The sequence below is a fragment of the Eptesicus fuscus genome, chromosome 9 (genome assembly GCF_027574615.1).
Source record: "Eptesicus fuscus isolate TK198812 chromosome 9, DD_ASM_mEF_20220401, whole genome shotgun sequence".
Taxonomy (NCBI): Eukaryota; Metazoa; Chordata; class Mammalia; order Chiroptera; family Vespertilionidae; genus Eptesicus; species Eptesicus fuscus.
This window is the reverse complement of record NC_072481.1, coordinates 95344388-95358775: the sequence shown is the minus strand read 5'-3', so window position 1 is coordinate 95358775 and position 14388 is coordinate 95344388. Positions and strand designations below refer to the sequence as shown.

The 14388-nt window shown below is 46.9% G+C and overlaps 1 long non-coding RNA gene across 1 annotated transcript; it reads right to left on the bottom strand.

Moving 5' to 3' along the window:
• Nucleotides 1-766: 766 nt before the first annotated feature.
• LOC129150173 (uncharacterized) lies at nt 767-9642 on the bottom strand. The gene is made up of 3 exons (XR_008556921.1): nt 9614-9642; nt 1125-1188; nt 767-778 (listed from the first exon to the last, which is right to left on the bottom strand). It is a non-coding gene; the product is annotated as an uncharacterized LOC129150173 (long non-coding RNA).
• Nucleotides 9643-14388: the final 4746 nt, after the last annotated feature.

Sequence of the window (14388 nt, the reverse complement as noted above, 5' to 3'; positions counted from 1 at the left end):
CAGCAGGTTTCAGGTGAGGTGGGCTAACATGATCTGCTCTCTTCACCAATATGCATGGGCCTTATTTCAAAGGGAATGCATTAAACTAGAGGGCAAGAGGGATTTTTCAAGAAAATATAATATTCCACAAAGTTACTTCTTCAAGTTTCATAACCACAAGCTAAGAGGAACATAGGTATTATGAGATTTCAGTAGCCAGGAACAGTCCTGGGCCTGCTGTCATAAGCAGATGCTCTGTATCACCTCCATGGTTGTAAATCAATAATTCAGTGAGTTATCTACTGTCATTTACAGGATTGCACTCAGAAATCTATTTAAATGTATGTTAGCCCCATTATCTTAAAAATGTACTGGCTGGTAAACAGTACAGTGAAAGACCTTAAAGCAATAAATTAAAAGAAAAAGTATCTTCTACATGTAAGGAGAAACAGGACAGCTCTTGAGTCTGGTCCTGCTGAATTCTGAAAGACAGTGACTGTAGAGACCAAATGATGCATCTCTCAGAGCTTCTGTTTCTTTGATGTGAATTCAGTAAGAATAATGGCATCACACTTAAATAAGCAATCTTTCCTGTCATTTACTGGAATATTCTAAGACACTGCTTGTTATTAACTGGAGGTCTGAGCAGGAACCACAGATCCCAGGGTTTCCATCAGGCGAGAGCCCCTCTGCCTCCACATGAGGAAATACCACACCTGCAGCCACAGGCAGGAAGAACGACTGACCTCTGACAGGAATCACATGCTGGTCAAGAGCAGTGTCAGCCCTGAGAACCTTCCTATCAAAGCCAAGAAGCACGTGGTGATCACCCTACTTGTCTGTTCTTACTTACAGCAATAAGAACAGACAAGTAGGAGTTTCTGGAAAATGGGGAGCTTTACAAGCAGTTAACTTTGAAGAAAAATCTCCACACTGTCTATAGTGTGTGGATCTGGTGTATATGTGATGTGTGGCCTGTGTGTGTGTGTGTGTGTGTGTGTAGTATGTGTATGTTGTATGTGTAGTATGTGTGTGCTATGTGGGCATGTGCTACATGTGTATGTGATGTATGTATAGAGTGTTTGTGGTGTGTGTGTGTTGTATGTGTGTGTGATGTGTGTGTGGTATGTATATGAGTGACTTACCAAGTTGTCAGCATGTCAGCAATCAGACATCCTTTTCCCGTCAGAGTTCAGTAAATGATGAAAGCTGAAAGAGCAGTGGGGATAAATAATAGGAGGTAAACCAATACATACAAGCAGTCAAAGGTTGACTCACTGATGAAAATTGTCTCTAAACATAACATTCTTGAAAAAATAAATAATTCAAGTTGATAGTGAAATAATCAGGAACACCATGGTAGACCTTTTTTGGTCGTATGTAATTTCCTGAATTCTTTTTCTAAACTTCAGTTATGATTTGTACTAGAGGTCCGGTGCACGAAAATTCATGCACTGGAGGGGGAGTCCCTCAACCCAGCCTGCCCCCTCTCACAGTCTGGGAGCCCTCAGGGGTGGGAGGCGACCCGGCGATCAGGGGAAGGCGACACCCCATCACACCTCTGCTGCTGCCACTGCCGGCAGCACAAGCCTCGGCCAGCCCAGGTTACCTGAGCCTCGGGTGGCCCTGGACGGCTGGGCAGCTGCCATCTGAGGCTTGCCTGCTCCTCAGGCTGCCTTGGACAGCTGGGCAGCCACCATCTGAGGCTTGCCTCTGCCTCAAGCTGGCTCAGGGTGGCTGGGGGGCAGAGGGGACTAGAGGACTCTTGAGGCAGGTGCAAATGGAACAGCCAGGCCCACCTGGGGTTGGGCCCGGCCTTGCCATGTGCCTGCCGCCCCAATGGGGCTGAGGGGACTGGGCGCCGCCATCTTGTGGCCGTGGGTGCTGCCATCTTTGAGGGTGTGGCAGTCAATTAGCATATTCCCTCCTTATTGGCTGTAGGCACCACCATCTTTGAGGGTGGGGCAGTCAATTAGCATATTCTCTCCTTATTGGCTGTGGGACCACCATCTTTGCGACAGTGTGAAGGACAATTAGCATATTCACTCTTTATTAGATAGGATAGTACATAACATTCTGAAAAGTGCTTTACAGGGTACTGAGAAGGCACAGCTAGTCAAGCAACCTACCCCTCTTTCTAAATTCAGAGCTATCTTTATAGGCGATTTATTTCCTTTCTATTAAAAAATCTACTGGAAAAAGTGGTTGGTAGTGCATGTTGCTGGATCGATATGGTTTATAGCTATGATTGCTGTCCCAGATGCAGGATGTGGAAACACACCTGAGTTATGTGATGAAAGGGGATTATATTGAGGCCGTACTTATACTAAAACTGGGATGGAACTGGGATTCCTCTCCCCATGCTCTCTGATGGCCTTGCAGGTCATAATTCTTTCTCTCCATCTGTTCACCAAATGTATCCCTGTCACACGACAGACTATCTCCTGCCTGCCATGTGCACAGAATCTCTTCAAAGATGGTTTTGTTGTTTTATTGCATTTCCCAACATCCAGCAGATTAAGTTGTTAATTTCCAATTATTTATTTAGCACTATGCATGTAATTTTTAAAATGCTTTATCCTAATAGTATTGTGAAGGTGGAGCTTCTTTCTTTATTGGATAATATTCTTGGACAGTAATAGTGAGCCATCTCTGATCTCCCAGAAAGAGCAAAATAACATGACTCTCCAAGATAACTGATCAACAAAGACTGTCATCACTAACTTTGATGTTTTATCAGCAGCCCCATCTATACTAACTAAAGTAAAGATAAATGTTATAAACTACATCAGCCCTGTGCTATGATGGCAGTGCCTAGGGTTTTCCTCTGTTTCCCACCTTTCAGTCCCTGGATTGAAGCCCCTCAATCATATTGAGTAGCCAAGGGAGTACAGAGACAGATACCTCAGTTCTGAGAACTCACCTCAGAGGAGAGCTGAGCTTCCAAACACTTCTATCCACCTGAGCTGGCTTCAAAATTCTTAAAATTTAAAATCAACTCATCTCAGACCTCTCTAAGTGATGCTTTGCATCTTCAAGATTCCTACACAGAAGGCCTGAAACTAGTTTATCACTGCTTCCCTGTTTACATGTCTCTGATGTGGGGTAGCTGTGCCTTGCAGGGCTCTGCTTGTAAATCTCGGGTGTGATAAGCCAGTATTGGCAGGTGTTTGCAGGACTTGTCTTCACAGTGTTTTATGGCCATCTGCTGTGTTTCCCAAAGGGCACAGCTTATCTCTGAACTACTTTGCCTGAGGTCTTCTTGCCCTCATTGTTGTTCCTGCCACATCTGCTGGCAGAACCTACCCCACCAGATATAATTAGTCACCATGCCATCTCCACCCCCATCCCCATGTAGATCCTTCAGATGCTTGAAGCTACATGGATGTTCTTAGGGTTTTGTGCCAGGAATGTGCCCATTTTAGCACTGATGTTCCACATCCTGGGAGCCCCTCACCCTAATGCTGCTCACCTGTACAGCTGGAGAGCATTCCTCCCACAAAATCAAAGCATTCCTACAGCCATGGAGGGCAACAGCCCAAGTTCCAGAAAGTATCAAGCTCAGAAGGAAAGAACCAGAACAAGAACCATCAAAACAACATCAGAAACCTAAAAACAAAACAAAACAGTGGTTGTTCTTTTCTCCATTGGACCAAGAGGGGTCAGACTCTGCTGGACCAGTAAGTCTTACTCACAAGAACTTTTCAGATTCTAACTCAGTGCCATCGAAGGCCTTAGGAAGTCCATCTCACTGTGACATTTCCACTTCTTTCTCAAATGAAGGCAAATGAATCCCAAAGTAAACAATATTCATTTAAGGTTTCAGGTACACATTCAGAGCCATTGGCGGTCAACTGCTTGGAGCCAATACAAAGAGGGTGCAGGCATGCAGCTACTTTCAGGGAACTGGCAGGCTGGCAAGTCTTAGAGTAGATCTGGGAACTGCACAGAAGGGCAGGCAATGTGACCATCTCAACGTGACAGGCGGGAGTATTACAGGAGTTCAGAGGAGGACAGGCTCTTCCCAGGCATGAAAAAGTGATCTTTGATCCAAGCCTTTATAGGTAAGAATGTTGATGAGCTCACAGAGATGAAAGGCAACCTTTCAGATAGAAGAAATAGTTTGTGGGAACAGCAGGGTACGCACACTCAAGCAGGCGTTAACCTGGCACAGTAGGTGCTCAGTTCCTACAGCATTGTTGGGTGGGGAAGTAGGTATCTGCCAAGCAAGTGGTGTGTCGCTGCCAGAGTTTCCAGCCTCACCTATTCTAGTCAGGTAAAGAGAAGCATAAAAAAAAGGAAATGGGGTTGCGGGGCACCCTGCTCCTGTGCATTTCTGAGCAGATCTTTGGGTGTTTTCTGTGAGCATGGCACTGCTGACCTGTTGGCAGCAGAACGCTGAGAGTCACTCTAGGCCATGTGGCAACAGGGTTGCAACAGTGAACCATTTGTTCTAAACACTAAAAGCCCTGAAGATATGGCCTCACCATCTAATTACTAGGATAAATGGGGAAGACAATTACCGTTTACTTGGCCCTCATTAAACTAAATCCACAACCGCCACATGGCATAGCATTATTTATCCATGTGTAACCATGGAGGGGGCAGGGAGCCAGGAAGTAGGTTACTATAGTAATTTTTCTCACCAGGTCATCACTTAAAAGGGTTATAAAGCCGACACATACCTCCCAGCTACTACAAAATCAGATGGGGCTGGGTGGCATGGGTATTCGCCAGCTGAGGGGGTCTTAGCATTATCATGCTGTAAATCATGGGATGAGAAACACTGGAAAATATTAGAACCAGAGGGCCCATAAAGGTGATACAAGTTACGGGTTATGAACATCTGGATCTTTGGGTGTCCCAGCAAAACTCTGATTTATTCTCAGAGGCCTTGTAACAAGAATAGACATCTATTGGGAACCACCTAGGGATCTAATCTCACTTTTTAGCTGAAAAGACTGAGATCAGAGAAGTAATTTAGTTTCAGTCCACAAAGCTGAGTTATGGGGAATTTAGACTGAAATCCATGCTTCCTGAATCCTACTCTTTCCTCTTAATACCAGTTGCTTATCTTCCCCACACACTGTGGACAGATTGACTTCCCCCACTGGGACTGAAAACTGAAAATGAAGCTCATGATCTATAAGCACTGGGATCTTGAACCTGAAGATGAGACCTATGTTTATTCCATGTGGGGCAGTAGCTTCAAAGGTACATAATTATCTCTACCTAGAGGTCACTGACTTTGTCACCCAGTAGTAAGTTATTCAGGGAAAACATGAGGGAACCCCCACCTGTGTAATACCTGCATGGTGCTGGCTATCAAAAGATACGCCAGCGATTTTAAGAAAATGTGGCTGAGGGCAGAACCCTCCGCTACTTCACCCTCACACTAATATAAAAGGAGAGAAGAAAGTCACTGGACAGATATTCCAGGAAAAATAAACTTTATCTTTATAGAGGAGCTGAATCAAAGTGAAGATTAAGGGTAAAAAAAAAAAAAGAAAGAGTTGCAACTTCCTGTTCAGCAATATTGACCAAGGGAGTGATAGGCCCTGGGGTCTCCCAGGATGTCTTTCCTGGGAAGGGAAGGCCAGTATCCTATAGGTTCACCATCTGTTCCAGCAACTATCTCTATGGATGCTGCAATGTCCATTCACATCAATTCTGTCCCAAGGGGAACATCAGTTGCCAAAAGAAAGCATATGCCTTAGGGAATGTGTGTGCAGGACTTGTGTAGCCCCAGACCTTTCCTTCAGTCACGTGAAACCCTGTGCAACAGTAAGTCAACACCTGTTTGTGAAACATCTGGAATGTGATTAGTGTCTAGCTAGCTTGGCAGTGCTCACCTCAGGTGATGCCTGGAAATTACATGAGAAGCCTCTGAAAAATGGCATGATTTGTACCTCCGGAGATTCTGGTTTCACCTGGGGCAGGACCTGAGCATCAGAATCTTCAAACTTTTATTTTAATGGGTAGCCAAGTGTGAGAGCCATGGAGCTAGATGGAGACATGTGGGAAGGATGGAAAGTCATCTAAAGATCCCTCTGAGGGTGACAGTGGTGGCATCTCTTCTCACTGCATCAGAATAATCTCCTGGCAGTTAATTCCCAATGAAATATCTGTTTGGATTCTGATGATGATGATGATGATGATGATGTTGATGATAAAGAAGAAGAAGAAGAAGAAGAAGAAGAAGAAGAAGAAGAAGAAGAAGAAGAAGAAGAAGAAAAGAAGAAGAAGAATTGCTACTACCTAAGTAGAAGCTACCATTTCTTAAATGCTCACATGTATCAGATAATAAGCTAATTATTTTACATACTTTTTTTTTTCATTAAAGTCTCACAGTCATCCAGTGAAATGGATATTATTATCTCCACACTGTGACATGAGCAGATGAGGCTCAGAGTTAGTGTCAGCGGAGTAAGCATTAGCTCCAGCTTTTTTGAAAGGCTTCTTCTAAGCCCAGCACCCAGGAGGCAGGGTCTCCCCCACACGGCCAACTATATCTCTTATTTCAAAGTGTCTTCTTTCAAAGGGAATGTAAGAGAGAAACCCAGATAAAAGAAATATCAGTCAACCTCGTCTTTCAACAGAGTAGCAGTGGGAAAGGCTAATGAGGCAGAGTCTGACTAAAAGAATCTATATAAAAAGCTGCTCTATCTTTTTTTCAACTAAATATGGTAACTCCTATAAGGAGCTCAAGTATTGCATGGAGAAGTTATACCCATCCTGACTTAAGGTTCTTGTAGCTAACCCTACTCATACCCTCCAGTCCCTCAGAGAGCAAGTTTATTGCTGGAACTCCCTCTGACCACAGACCACAGATGACACCCTCCATTTTGCCCTGCCCTCATTCTCCTGCCTCTTGTCCTTAGTCCTCCTGGACTTTGATGGCCTCCTTGATCACTCACCCACCCTGGACACAGCTATGCTTCCTATGAGGTCTTTGCCAGGCCCTAGAATCCCTGTTCCCACCAAGACCTGCTAGAGCAGCACTCTGCCTTGGATAGTGCCCATATCCATCTCCTCTGAGATCTGTAAACCTAGTGGGAGTGTGCTCTGCTGGACCCTGAGTTTAACAGTCTTTGATTGATGAAGACCTCAGGCCCTACAGTGTCTCAGCCACCCCTTCCCCTTCATCCTCCCACTCCCTTAGATCTATTCCATCCAGGTGAGTGCTTGCCCTGTTCCTTCTCCTCCATCCCACACATCTCTGCTCCTTTATCCACTCTCAGACTCCTTTGGGTCTTTTCCATTCATTACTCATCTGAGGCCACCTCTCTTACCACCGAATGACAATCATCTTCCTCTTCACCTGGTCCTTCAGTCTTCTAGAAACATGCTCACGTGTGAGCATCATCAAATACTTTCTTCTACCTGATAACCTTCCAACTTCACTGTGGTCCTGAAATCTTGGTGTTCAGAAGGACCATCTGCAAACATGTCTGAAATGCAGATTCCAGTCTTATAACCCTGTAATGTCTGACTCAAATATCTGGGGTGAGCCCAAGAATCTTTTAATGAATATTCACGATGATTCTGATGTGGTTGATTCAAGGTCCACACTTTGAGAAATAATTTTCTAAAGTCACTGTGCCAAGGGTCCACTATTTTTTTTTCTAAAGAGAACCCCATCCTTGAAATCTGTGCTTCTCCCTCCCACGTCTTTCCTCATCATCCCTATAATCTGGTGTCCTGACTCCCTCCCACTTCACTGAAACCAACCTTAGGATGCTAATGCTATGACCTCATGCTTTCCAAATCAATAGCTTGGTGTTCAGATCTCATTCTTCTTGCTCTATCTCTTGTGTTTGACATGGCTCCTTACCCATTTACCCACTTCTGGGAACTTCCAATTTTCTTATTTTCATGTGTGTGTGTGTGTGTGTGTGTGTGTGTGTGTTAAAATATGCATAACATAAAATTTACCCTTTGATATTTTAGGGGTTTAATCCAGTGGCATATTGTGCAGATAGTCATGAAAATCATGTTTTTATTTATTTTGGTTAGGTAGCCAGAAGTAGAATTTCTGCATCATCTGATAGTTCTATTTTTAGTTTTTTGAGGAACCTCCATATTTTTTTCTGTGGTAGTTGGAACATCTTACATTCTGAGGCAAATTATCTTTAATCAGTTGATGCCCCCCCACTCACCCAATATGGCCTTTGTTCAATGACAAAGAGAGCAGTTCACGGAAGAATCCACACCTCCCCTTCTGCCAAGATATCACCTGACATACAGAAGGTCTCAGGAGCCCTTCTCTGTGGTGAATGTAACTTAGAAATTCACTAAGTTGGGAGAACCAAGATGGCAGCAAAGTTAAACAAATGAACTGTGCCGCGCACAGCAATTTCAAAAATACAACTAGAGGACAGAGCGTCTGCCACCCAGAACCACAGGAGAGCTGGCTGAATGGTGGATTTACAACTAAGAGGGAAGAGGAAAGAGCAAACCCGGAAGGGCTGAGGTGCAGAGGTGGGTGGGTCGGGCTGGTGGTGGGGGAAGGGACGCGTGGCTTTTTTTCCAACCCGAAGGGAGATAAGCTCCCCATCACTCTGAAATCCAGTTTCTGGGGACGTGCGGGAGACCCAGACACCTACGGGGAGAAGCTGGACTCTCAGCCATCGGGTGAGAGAGTGAGAGTGACTTTCTTGCAGAGGTGCTTCCAGCAATCAGTGTTTACTGCGCTGGAGCACAAGACGCAGGGACTTGGAAACGCGGACAGGCAGAAAAAGCAGACTTGCAGCCATTGCTGTTTGCCATGCCCTAGCCTAGTGATGCCCTGAGACCCCGCCCCGCCCTGAGACCCGCCCCACCCTGAGACCCGCCCCACACATTCTACAAATCAGCCCAGGCTCCAAACAGCAGCTTTTGCATATAAATGGCCTGCCCTGTGGCAGCTTAACCAAATAAAGTGCAGCTCCAGTCAGACTGCTCCAAAACCACTCAAGCAGGAGGAGAAAACTGCAGTTGTTGCTGTAACTCCTGCTGAGTGGCCTCAGATAGTAGCTGACCTGCACCCCATTGGAGACCCAGAAACAAGGGCATCTAGTGGTCGGTGTGAGACGACACCAGATTTCAACCACTCGCATAAGGGACCCATTCAAGAGGCAGACTCAGTGAGTGCCAAAGCCCTACTGGAACAAGTCCCGGCCCATAAACGTGTCTCCTGCACAGCAACTCTTCCTTTATAGATACAGCGGGTCCTCACAGCCAATTGGCCTGGAGGAAAATTCCTCCCAGTGACACCAGCAACAATCAAGACTTAACTACACAAAGGAGGACCAAGATGGAGGCATAGGGCGGACGCCTGATTGTTGCCTACCACAACAATTTTGAAACTACAACAGGAAAACAGAGCAGACACCACCCAGAACCACCAAAGGGCTTGCTGAGCAGATGCTCTACAACTATAATAAAAGAGAGGGGTACACGGGATGATGCTGATGCCGGTGAGCCAAAGATGACACTTTAAGAACTATGGCTCTAGCGACACAATGGCGGCCTGGAACGTGCTCGGCGCAGTTCCCCCGGTGGTCTCCAGCTGAGGGGATGGCTCCACTTGCTGCCAAGCATGAACAGATGAGCCCCTGGGAGACATGGGGTGGGAGACCCCGCGCTTGCTGACCTCCGAGTCCTTCGAGAATCTCAGCGCCCCGGAAGTGGCCAGGTGCGCACGCACGGCGACCGGCCACCGCTGCAGACCCAAGTGCCAACGCAGTGACCCTGGACCAGCCCGCCACCACACACCAGGCGCACCGGAGCTTCGCCGAGCCCGCTGCTCAGCGAGTTCCGCGGCAGTCGCCCTGGAGCTTTGAGAAAATGGCCGGAGGAATTGCTGAGAAGGAATTGACCGACAGAAATTGGGATCAAGAAGACAAAGCCCCGCTGGGTCCCGAGTCCGGGTGAGGCTGCACGCCCCTGGGTCCGGGTGAGGCTGGGTCCCAGGGTCCGGGTGAGGCTGAGTCCTGGGTCTGGGTGAAGCTGCGTGCCCCTGGGTCTGGGTGAGGCCGCACGCCCCTGGGTCTGGGTGAGGCTGGGTCCCGGGTCCGGGCTAGGCTGCGTGACCCTGGGCCCGGGTGAGGCCACACGCCCCTGGGTCTGGGTGAGGCCTCATGCCCCTGGGTCCGGGTGAGGCTGGATCCCGGGTCCGGGCAAGGCTGCGCGCCTCTGAGCCCGGGTGAGGCCACGCACCCCTGGGTCTGGGTGAGGCCACGCGCCCCTGGGTCCAGGTGAGGTTGGGTCCCGGGCCCGGGTGAGGCTGCCCCCCTGGGTCCAGGAGAGGCCACGTGCCATTGTGTCTGGTTGAGGCTGGGTCCCAGGCCTGGGTGAGGCCGCGTGCCCCTGGGTCCAGGAGAGGCCATGCACCCCTCCATCTGGGTGAGGCTGGATCCCGGGCCTGGGTGAGGCTGCATGCCCCCAGGTCCGGGTGAGGCTGCGCGCCCCTGGGTCCGGGGGAGGCCGCGTGCCTCTGGGTCAGGGTGAGGCTGGAGCCCGGGTCCGGGTGAGGCCACGCGCCCCTGGGTCCGGGGGAGGCCGCGTGCCTCTGGGTCAGGGTGAGGCTGGAGCCCGGGTCCGGGTGAGGCCACGCGCCCCTGGGTTCGGGTGAGGCCACGTGCCCCGGGGCCCGGGTGATGCTGGGCCCCAGGTCTGGGTGAGGCCATGCGCCCCTGAGTCCGGGTGAAGCTGGGCCCCTGGGTCCGGGCGAGACCAAACCAGAGGGAGTCGGACCTGCATTACCACCATTGATCCACCATCCAGAGCTGAAAAGTCAGTGCCAATATGTACACATAAGGAACTGGTGGACATTGAAATTGGGTCTCAAAAGAACTGTTGGCCCAGAAAGAAACTCACTACACACTGATTCATTTGCCTGTCAGCATCACTATTATTGCCCGTCTCACATTCGGTTCTTATAATTCTAGTAACACATGATCTCACTCATCTAGGGGAAATGATGAACAACATAGACTGATGAACAAGAACAGACCCAGAAACAAGGGGGCATCGATCGGACTGTTGGGCCTCAGAGGGAGGGTAGGAGAGGGAGGGTGGGGGGAGCGGGGAGAGATCAACCAAACGACTTGTGTGCATGCATATGAGCCTAACCACCAGTTAAGGACAATAGGGGCATGGGGGCATCCATGGGGAGGGGTGTGGGATGGGAATGGGGGGATGAGGATAAATATGTGACACCTTAATCAATAAAGAAATTAAAAAAAAAAAGAAATTCACTAAGTTGTTTGGGCTCGAAGTCACTTGTTAAATTCATATCTCATTGCTTTAGTAACCAGGTTTTTAGAAAAAATAGAAGCACTAGAGTGTGTACTTTGGGGAGAGGGCTCCCACACCTCTTCTGAAAACTGTCCCACTGATATCAGATGTGGCCCTGACAGTTCCAGAAATAACAGCTTTAGAGCTGACTGAACAAGTAGTGGATCCTGACTCAACAGCCAATTAATTTCTCCCTCCCAGGTATGTGGTTTGGTGAAGGAATATCTAGTTAGCTGGAGATACTATATTTATTCACTTCTGTCAATTCCATCAAGGGGTTAGTTAACAAAGGTCCTTCTATGTGTCCCACCCTGTTTGAAGAGTAATGTGCCCTTCTGGGGGTGTCCATTTGGAACCATCATACCAACAAGTAAAAGAGAAAGCTGTGTTTGCAAAGAAATGTTGAAAGTGTAGTTATCTCCATGTCAAACTAGAGGTGAGGGACCTGAGATAGGAGAGAGGATAGAAGGAGAGAGCTTGACCATTTCCAGGCCCACTCCTTGCACTGTGCTTGCCCTTGGTCCAGGGAGATTTCCCGTGGCTTTCTAGTATATACTTCCTTTTACGACGCCCTAGGAGGTAAAATGTTGGTTAATTTGTTTAAATTCATTCTTCTGTTCCCAGAGCATGTTCAGAATGTTTCTTCTTTAAGGATTTTCCCGAGTTACTATTTAATGGCGACAGTTTTCCTGCTGTGCTCCTACTCATGCAACAAGGATGAGCAGTTTAGGGAAACCTGTGCAGTCAGTGTTTTGCTTCCTACCTCTTCAACTCCTAGAACCCTGAACACTTCACACACCAAGTGATTCATGTCATGTTAACTTCCAAACACACTTTTACCAAAACTAACATCTTTCAAATGACCACTGAGAGTTGAACTTTAAAATCTTTTTGTAACTATTTATCTTTCCCAGTCATCTCGAATTTAAAAAAAAAAAATCTTAGTCTATTTGTCAATGTGTTTAAGATTCAAATATTCATGTGAGCTAGGCTGCTTCTCCCTGGTCATGATGATTCTAAGTTTTCTCCTGCTCTTTTATAATTGGGAGACCTGGAGATCTGGTTATAGAGAGCATGTTTTATGGTCCAGAAGTTCATGAAGGAAAAGGTAGACTTAAAGAAAATGGGAAGGGATTTCAATGAATAGTTCAGTCATGTGGTTTAACCAGAAAGACTCGGAGCTTCTGCTGGACTCAGGATCCAGTCTGCTGATTGCACCCGTGCTCTGAGGAATTCTGGGAAAGAGCAGAAAGGGATTCAGTGCAGAGGGAAGGGAGGTGGGCAGATGCTGAGCCAAGGACGGTCCTTCCACAGCCTCTCCTTCCCAGCAGACTCCAGGAAGCTTAGGAACCTGGCTGCTGAGGAAATCCACATGAGAGAGTTAGAGCCACTTGTACCCTGATCTCTAGGTTTGAGCTTGAGAAACTCACAGACCAATCCAACTTCTGGTGCTCACTGTTTCTGTGAGGTGTTCCTGGCAGAGAGCCCCGCCACTTGTTCCTACTGTCTGGCTGCTTCGCCAAACAGCAGAGCTGAGCAGCCACCTCAGAGACAAAGCCTAAAATATTTATTATCAGTCCTTCTGAGAAAACCTTTTTACCAGCTTCTGTTCTTGACCTACACTGAGTAAAAAGCACCAGGAGAACTCTTGCAAGGGTTCTAGCACTTCTTCCTTATGACTAAGCCTACTTCAGACTGTAAATTTATGGGAGTGGCAAGTAAGTTAGTTCTATTTGAAGTTCAAGTGAAAATGTTATCAGCAGCCATTCCCTTGATCAACATTGACGGCTTTCTTAGATAAGCTATGAATTTATTCTCAGGCTCCCCAAGGGATTTTATGCTTTTTTTGGGGGTGGGTGCAGCCCTCACTCAACTCTGCTATAGTTGTTGATGTCAGGAAGTGAGGTAAGAGGCGTCTGGTGGAGGCCACCATGGGCCACGGGCAAGCTCGCCTGCTCCTCACAGCCTGCACATAGTACTAGTAAGCTCACTCTCACAGTTCCGCACTGTGAAGTTCTGTGTGTGATATAAAAAAAAAAATGTTACAAAAGTTTGCATCCTTTAAGAGGCTTATAATCTTGCTAATGTTCTTAATAGCTCTACAAACATCAGCCAATTATAATTCTCCCTCAAAAAGGCAGAAAACAAATAGAAAATTGGGCTCTAAGCATACCTGAAACAGGAGTGAACAATTAGAAAACACTGAAGAAATGCTTTTTGCTTTCAGCATATGTGCTATTGGGAGGATATTACTTCAAATGATCAGGACATATTTTACTCAGAATTGTTCATTGTTCCAACAGGACATCAATACAATAGAGCAGTGGTCTCAATCTTTCTAATGCCACAACCCTTTAATACAGTTCCTCATGTTGTGGTGACCCCCAACCATAAAATTATTTTTGTTGCTACTTCATAACTGTAATTTTGCTACTGTTAATGAATCGTAATGTAAATATCAGTGTTTTCTGATGGTCTTAGGCTCTACAGCAGTGGTTCTCAACCTGTGGGTCACGACCCACAGATTGAGTACCGCTAGCAGGGTCCCCTAAGACCATCGGAAAACACAGATATTTACATTACGATTCATAACAGTAACAAAATTACAGTTATGAAGTAGCAACAAAAATAATTTTATGGTTGGGGGTCACCACAACATGCGGAACTGTATTAAAAGGTCACGGCATTAGAAAGGTTGAGAACCACTGCAATAGAGAGAACCACTTAATTATACACGTTCTGGGATAAAGTGGTAAAATTGCTGGCAGCTGAATAGAAGTGTGTTAGATAGATATGTGCAAGGACTATCCCATGATCTAAACTTCTGTAAGATTGATGGGCCCCTTTCCATTTAGAATTTGCATCCCCACTGCAGGCCTCCACTGTGGTCAGGCACTTGAGGAGAGATGATGGAAAGCTATAGTTCTGTGGAAATAGAAACATTTTGGGGGCAAGCCAGGCAGCAGTCTTTTTTAGAATGCTTTGAAGGCAGAGAGCTAGCCCTTTAGTTCTGGGCAAAACCCAGCTAATGCTATAGACACCCTGGAAGAAAAGCCTGGCCACTGAAAGTCTGAGCAGCTGCTGGAGGCAGGAGAACTGAAGGTTCTAAATGCCGAATGCCTGAGAGGA